General features: G+C 49.5%; 2 non-coding genes across 2 annotated transcripts; both read left to right on the top strand.

Annotated features, from left to right (window-relative positions):
- The first annotated feature begins 3139 nt into the window (after positions 1-3139).
- LOC140907969 (small nucleolar RNA U3) lies at positions 3140-3353 on the top strand. The gene has a single exon (XR_012157684.1). It is a non-coding gene; the product is annotated as a small nucleolar RNA U3 (small nucleolar RNA).
- A 2070-nt stretch (positions 3354-5423) lies between these two features.
- Positions 5424-5637, top strand: LOC140907971 (small nucleolar RNA U3). The gene has a single exon (XR_012157686.1). It is a non-coding gene; the product is annotated as a small nucleolar RNA U3 (small nucleolar RNA).
- The last annotated feature ends 742 nt before the right edge of the window (positions 5638-6379 follow it).

The following is a 6379-nucleotide window of genomic DNA, read 5'->3' on the forward strand; positions in this document are numbered from 1 at the left end:
TCTCTAAGGTGCCACAAGTCCTCCTTTTCTTTTTTCCATTGGGAGTCTCTCACTGGGTATTGGATTGAACCCAAATTTCTTCGTTCAGCAACAAGATCTTTTTCTGTGTTGCTGCACAGATTTCTCTCAAATCTAGATACAGATTTCAAGTCTAGAAGGAACCATTATGACAATTCCTTTTATAAATAGGCCAGAATATTTTAACACAAAAGGGGTATGCCTCAGAATCGAATGTAACCGAGCAATGACCTCTGGTATAGTTAGTCTGGACTGAGGGTGGATGATCAGTGGGGATGGGAGAAGTGGTTTTGGCTTTCATAAGAAGCACACTATTTCCCAACACCAGAATGATGCAAGCTCACACTGAACTTTGAAGATTGTGATAAATTCAAACAGTTTTTCTTTTCATTGCCAGGCCGTCTCTATTTATATGTTCCAGAAAGGACCTGAAGGAAGATTCACAATGCCACTGAAAGAGAGCTTGTTTTGAAGTAGTTCTAGAAGTAGGCAATACCTGTAAAAGCAGGTTTCTGGGCAATTTCTGGCTCAAATTTTCATTGGTTCTGCTAGTTCAGATAAGCATCTACATTTTAATAATATTTTGAACTTCTCTCTGAAGATCTCATCGTGCTTTGCAAACACCAATCCATTTACCCTCACAACACCCTTTTGGCATAAGCAAGTATCATTATCCCCATGTTACATGTTAGGAAATGAAGGCACAGAGAGGATAAGCAATTTACCAAGCAGTCTGTGCAGAGAGTAGATCAAATTTCCTTCTTATATATAAGCCTCAGGGCCTTCTTCTTCATAGGTTCTGATTGATAATCTTCTTCTTCCAAACCTGGGGAGTCTTATCCACACTAAACCAAAACTTTAAACCTGTGAGGGTTTGCTCATCAGTTGGTTTAAGAGGATCCTGTGGTTTCTACTCAGCACATATAGTGATGACATAATTCTGAAGTTATCCTGTCCTCAGGGTATTCCACTCCCAGCCCTTCTCTGGCCATAGTCTGTTCATTACAACTTTATTGAAAAACTCAATATCAAGCTCTCCAAAGCTTCTAATATGCAGCTTAGTAAATAAGGGGAAGACTCATAATACTTTGAGGTCTCTGGATGGGAGGTGTTAAAGTGCTTTAAAAATGGATTAACTATGCCCCAGGGATGTGGCAAAGCTTGCTACCTCCATTTCACATAGGGTGTGACTGAATATCAGAGAAATGAAGTGATCAGCCCCAGGCCACCCATTGTGTCTGGCTAAGCCAGGTTCAGACTCCCACACCATTGCTCTAGGTACTGTAGTGTAGAGCTGCCCTGAGTATTGCAATACTCAGGGCAGCTCTACACTACAGCGTGGATTGACGCTTTGAGATCGATCCACCAGAGGTCGATTTAGCGGGTCTAGTAAACATCCACCAAGATTGCTCTCCTGTCAACCCTTGTATTGTACCCCCGACGAGAAGAGTAAGGTAAGATTTTCTCCCGTCAACCCCGCACGGTGTAGACCCCGCGGTAACTTGACCTAAGGTACGCTGACTCCAGCTACGTTATTCACGTAGCTGGAGTTGTGTAGCATAGATCGACTTACCATGGTAGCATAGACATAGCCTAAGTCTGTCAGCCATGATGTCTGATAAATACAGGCTCAGGTGAAAGTTAATTGGAGTGTGGTTCCAATATGGATGTCAGGGGTCCTACTGTCACTCCTCCAACAGACTTCTCCTCCTTTTCTCAGGCTGGCAACCTTGACACTGATTGACAAGTTTGTCCTCCTATCACCAACAGGTGCCATGACTTTCTAACCAGCCAGCAAGCCCATGTAACTCAGCTCCCTGTGGACAGACTATCCCCTGCTGAGCATTCTTCACAGGGACCATGCTTGACAGCTGAGAGGACCTCCACCTACTGTTTCTCCCTTCCTCCCTGACATAAGTAGGTGGGAGTGACTTTTTTCTCCTCCTCCAGCCCTTTCTTGGGTCCCAATTCAGCAGTAGGTACCTGGCCAGCAGCAGTTACTTGTGGAACACACTGCTCCCTTCACTCTTCACTGGCTTTTTCATTAAGCTGGACCTGGATCCCATGGGTCCAGTGATTCACTATTAATCTGTAGCAGCACAGAGGGAGAAAAGGAGGGGGAACCAGATGAATCCAGGGCTCTTTGATCCCAAACAAGCCAGTGACGATTCACTCAAGTCACCTGACCCTTTGTGCATGAGGCAGCCCACCTGGGAAATGGAGTGGAAAGACCAATCTTGCCGCAGATCATATGCTACTTCTGAGCTGAGCTGTTCTGGGTAAATGAGCTGCAGTGACAAAACAGCAGACCTGAACATAGAGGCCCAGTAAAGCATGGCTCAGCTGAGATGTTCAGCCAAATAATTTCTCCTTTAAAAAAAAAGCTGAATGTTAGGCTTGGAGCGTGCCAATGGGGACCTCTTCTGCATCACTGTGCAAGGGTGGGTCTTCATCCCACTCCAGTGCCTGAGTCTGCTAAAGCCGCTAGCTAGGAGACTCTGTCCTTTAGCTCAAGCAGTAGAGGCTCACAAGTACTATGGAAGAAGTCTGGTGTTCAGTCCTGCAGACAGCCCAGGCAGGGTTGGTTAACTGCAAAACAGTATCAGTGCTTACCTTTTAAGTCAAAGCTTCTGGGATGGTTTCCAGAAAAACTGGGAGCTTGAGCTCCTGCTCCTAGGAGAATGGTGAGACTGGCCTTCAGCTTCAGGAAATACCCCTGTTGGGGAGCCTGGCTCCCCACTGCTCACTTGCTCCATTTTCATCACTGGTGCCAAAGAAACATGCTCTGGGTGTCCAAAACTGCATAGGCTGTCGTTTCTAGAGAGCTCTTGGCTCGGCCAGCTAGAGGGTTGTTGTCTTAGGCATTGCAGAGAAGGGAGCAGGGAGAAGATTGGTGGAGTGGCCTGGCTGTGTCTTCAGTTTATGCAAATGAAAGGGGAGCAGCTCTGCTTTGATGGGCAGGATACAGAAGGGGGCCATGGAGGGCAGAGTTGAGAGCCAGGATCTGCTCACGTGGGGCTTCTCGTAGTGCTCTCTGTCTCGTGAAGGCCAAACTGTAGCAACCAGCAGGTAGAGGAGAATGTGCCAGAATGGTCTGTGACTGGCAGGGTGGGTGTTGGTTAAGGCTATGCTTTCAGGGGTCATTTCTCTAGTTGGTGACTGGAGAAGGGTGGCTGTAAAAGCCTGGTCTTGCTAACCACGATGAGGAGCTGTAGTGTTTTTTTCTGAGCATGACAATGGCTGAGAGTGCTGTTCTGGGGCAGTTGCTTTCTGCTGTGGAAGAGTGTCTTGCTCTTCCTGAGCAGAGCAGGGGAAGGAAATACAATCTGAGTGGTTAGCTTTGAACTTGTCCTGTTGGGTGTGACTTTGGAGAGCTATGCTGCTTGTGGGTTTGGTGTACTGAGCCCTCAGCAGTTAAATGCTTCATCAGTTTTCAGTTGCCCTGTGACTAGGCTGTGCTTTTCTGCAGGCTTTGAAGAAGGGCTGTCTTTGACTGTACTGTGTGTCTGTTACATCTTTGTTCCCAACCTATGCAGTCAGCAGGTTTACCATAAAAAGATTCTTTCTTCTCTTGCTTGTTCTGCTTCATCTTTACAGCTATTTCTGTTCCTCCACTAAGTCTGACCCCATGGCACCTGTCGATTGTCCTGCACACTGGGACGAATGGATGATACTTCCCTGCTAACACCAGCAGAGCCACTGCTGCTTGGGAAGATTTTGTATGTTTCTGCCTGACATTTTGGATATGAGGAGGACAGTGGCTAGTATTCCCACCATTCACACTCTGTGAGGAACCTGGAAAACATCACAACTCGAGGTAACACACTACCAAGTGACTTTCTTCCAGGTGAATAGCGATTAGACATTTTGACGGGATTTATCTAGCCATGGGGTGGGGAACCTTTTTTCTATCAGGGGCCAATGACCCACAGAAAAGATCAGTCAGGAGCCACACACAGCCCGCGGGGGATGGGCAGAGGTTAGGGGGTTCCCCTAGGCTGTGGAATGGGGTCAGAAATGAGGCATTCTGGGAGCGAGAGGTGGCTCCGGGCTGGGGTAGGGGGTTAGGGTGTGGGAGGATTGGAGGGCCCCGACTGGGGGTGTGGGCTCTGGAGTGGGGCCAAAATGAGGCATTCTGGGAGTGGGAGGTGGCTCCAGGCTGGGACAGGAGATTGGGGAGTGGGAGGGCCATGGCTGGGGGGTGTGGGCTCTGAGGTAGGGCTGGGGATGAGGGGTTTAGGATGCAGCAGGGGGCTCCAGACTAGAGCAAAAGTGTTAGGGGTGTGGAAGGGGGCTCAAGTCTGGGGCAGGGGGTTGGAGTGCGGGCTTTGAGAGGGAGTTAGGGTGCAGGAGGGGGTTCAGACCTGGGGTAGGGGGTTGGGGTGTGGGAGGAGGTTCAATGCTTACCCCAGGTGGCTCCCAGTCAGCGGCACAGCAAGGCTAAGGCAGGCTCCCTGCCTGCCCTGGCTCTGTGCTGCTCTTCTCCTGGAAGCAGCCAGCATGTCCGGCCTCTAGGTGGAGAGGCCAGGGGAGCTTGGCGTGGTGCGCACTGCCCGTACCTCAGGTGCTGCCCCTGTAGCTCCCATTGGCCGTGGTTCCTGGCTAGTGGGAGCTGCAGAGCTGGTGGGGGCAGCACCCGGAGCTTCCCTGATCACCCTCCGCCTAGGGGCCGCAGGGACATGCCAGTGAGCCAGTGCTCGCAGATCCAGTCCCGTGGGGGATGGAGGGGGGACCAAGGCTCAGGGCTTTCAACCTGCAGTGCAGAGACTTGTTGCGGGCTGGAAGAAATGAAGCAGTGGGCTCGATGCGGCCCAAAAGCCATAGGTTCCCCATCCCTGATCTCGGCTCTGGTTTGGTTCAGAGGACAGCCTATGGCTATATATACTTGTTTTTCAGGCAAAGCTTCTGGAGCGCTTTCCAGAAAAAAAGTGGGAGTTCCTGCTCCCTGGAGAATGGTGAGACTGGCAGTCAGGTTCAGGAAATGCCACCCGTTGGAGAGCCTGGCTCCCCACTGCTGACAATCTTCCTTGTGATCACTGGTGCCAAAGAATCATGCTCTGGGTGTCCAAAACTGCATAGGCTGTCATTTCTAGAGAGCTCTTGGCTCAGCCAGCTAGAGGATTGTTGTCTTAGGCATTGCAGAGACGGGAGCAGGGAGAAGATTGGTGGAGTGGCCTGTCTGTGTCTTCAGTTTATGCAAATGAAAGGGGATGGCTGCTTTGAGCCGCTTTGCTTTGAGAGGCAGCCTACGGAAGGGGGCCACGGAGGGCAGAGTTGAGAGCCAGGTTCTGCTCACGTGAGGCTTCTCGTAGTGCTCTCTGTCTCGTGAAGGCCAAATTGTAGCAACCACCAGTTAGAGGGCAACACGCCAGAATGGTCTGTGACTGGCAGGGTGGGTGTTGGTTAAGACTATGCTTTCAGGGGTCATTTCTCTAGTTGGTGACTGGAGAAGGGTGTCTGTGAAAGGCTGGTCTTGCTAACTGCAATGAAGAGCTATAGTGTTTCTTTCTGAGTGTGAAACTGGCAGAGTGTGCTGTTCTGTGGCAGTTAATTTCTGCTGTGGAAGAGCGTCTTGCTCTTCCTGAGAAGAACAGGGGAAGGAAACACAAGCTTTGGTGTTGTTCTGTTGGATGGGTGAAAAAGAGCTTGGCTATGACAGTAAGGAGCTGTGTTGTTTGTGGGTTTGGTGTGCTGAGACCCAAGCAGTGAGATCCTCTGTCTGCTCTCAGGTGCTGTGTGACTGGGCTGTATTTTCCAGCAGACCATAGAGAAGAGCTTTTTTTTCATGTGTACTGTGTGTCTGATACATCTTTGTTCCCAACCTCTGCAGTCAGCAGGTTTACCCTAAAAAGATTTTCTTTCTTCTCTTGCTTGTTCTGCTTCAACTTCATAGCTATTTCCGTTCATCCACTAAGTGTGACAGCTCCTGTCCCCATGGCACCTGTTGGTCATCCTACACACTGGGACCAATGGATGACACTTCCCTGCTACCACCACTAGAGCCAATGGTGCTTGGGGAGATTTTGTCTGTTCCTGCACTTCGGAGCTCAGGAGGGCAGCGGCTGGTATTCCCACCATTCACGCTCTCTGAGGAGCCTAAAACACATCACTCTAGGTTACACACTGCCAAGCAACTTTTTTCTGGACGAATAGCAATTAGAAATTTCGGCAGGGTTTATCTAGACTCTGGCCCGGTTCAAAGGAAAGCCTATGTCTACATAACCTTGATTTTAGTAATACATAGTGATAGTTAATAGTACTATGCAAGCTAATCTAGTGCCCCACATGTCTTATGATTCCTTCTGTGGCCTGCTGACTACTGCTCTTATCCCTACAGCAGTTACAAGGGAGGGGTCTTGCA

This window comes from Lepidochelys kempii, chromosome 2 (genome assembly GCF_965140265.1).
Source record: "Lepidochelys kempii isolate rLepKem1 chromosome 2, rLepKem1.hap2, whole genome shotgun sequence".
NCBI classification, from domain to species: Eukaryota; Metazoa; Chordata; order Testudines; family Cheloniidae; genus Lepidochelys; species Lepidochelys kempii.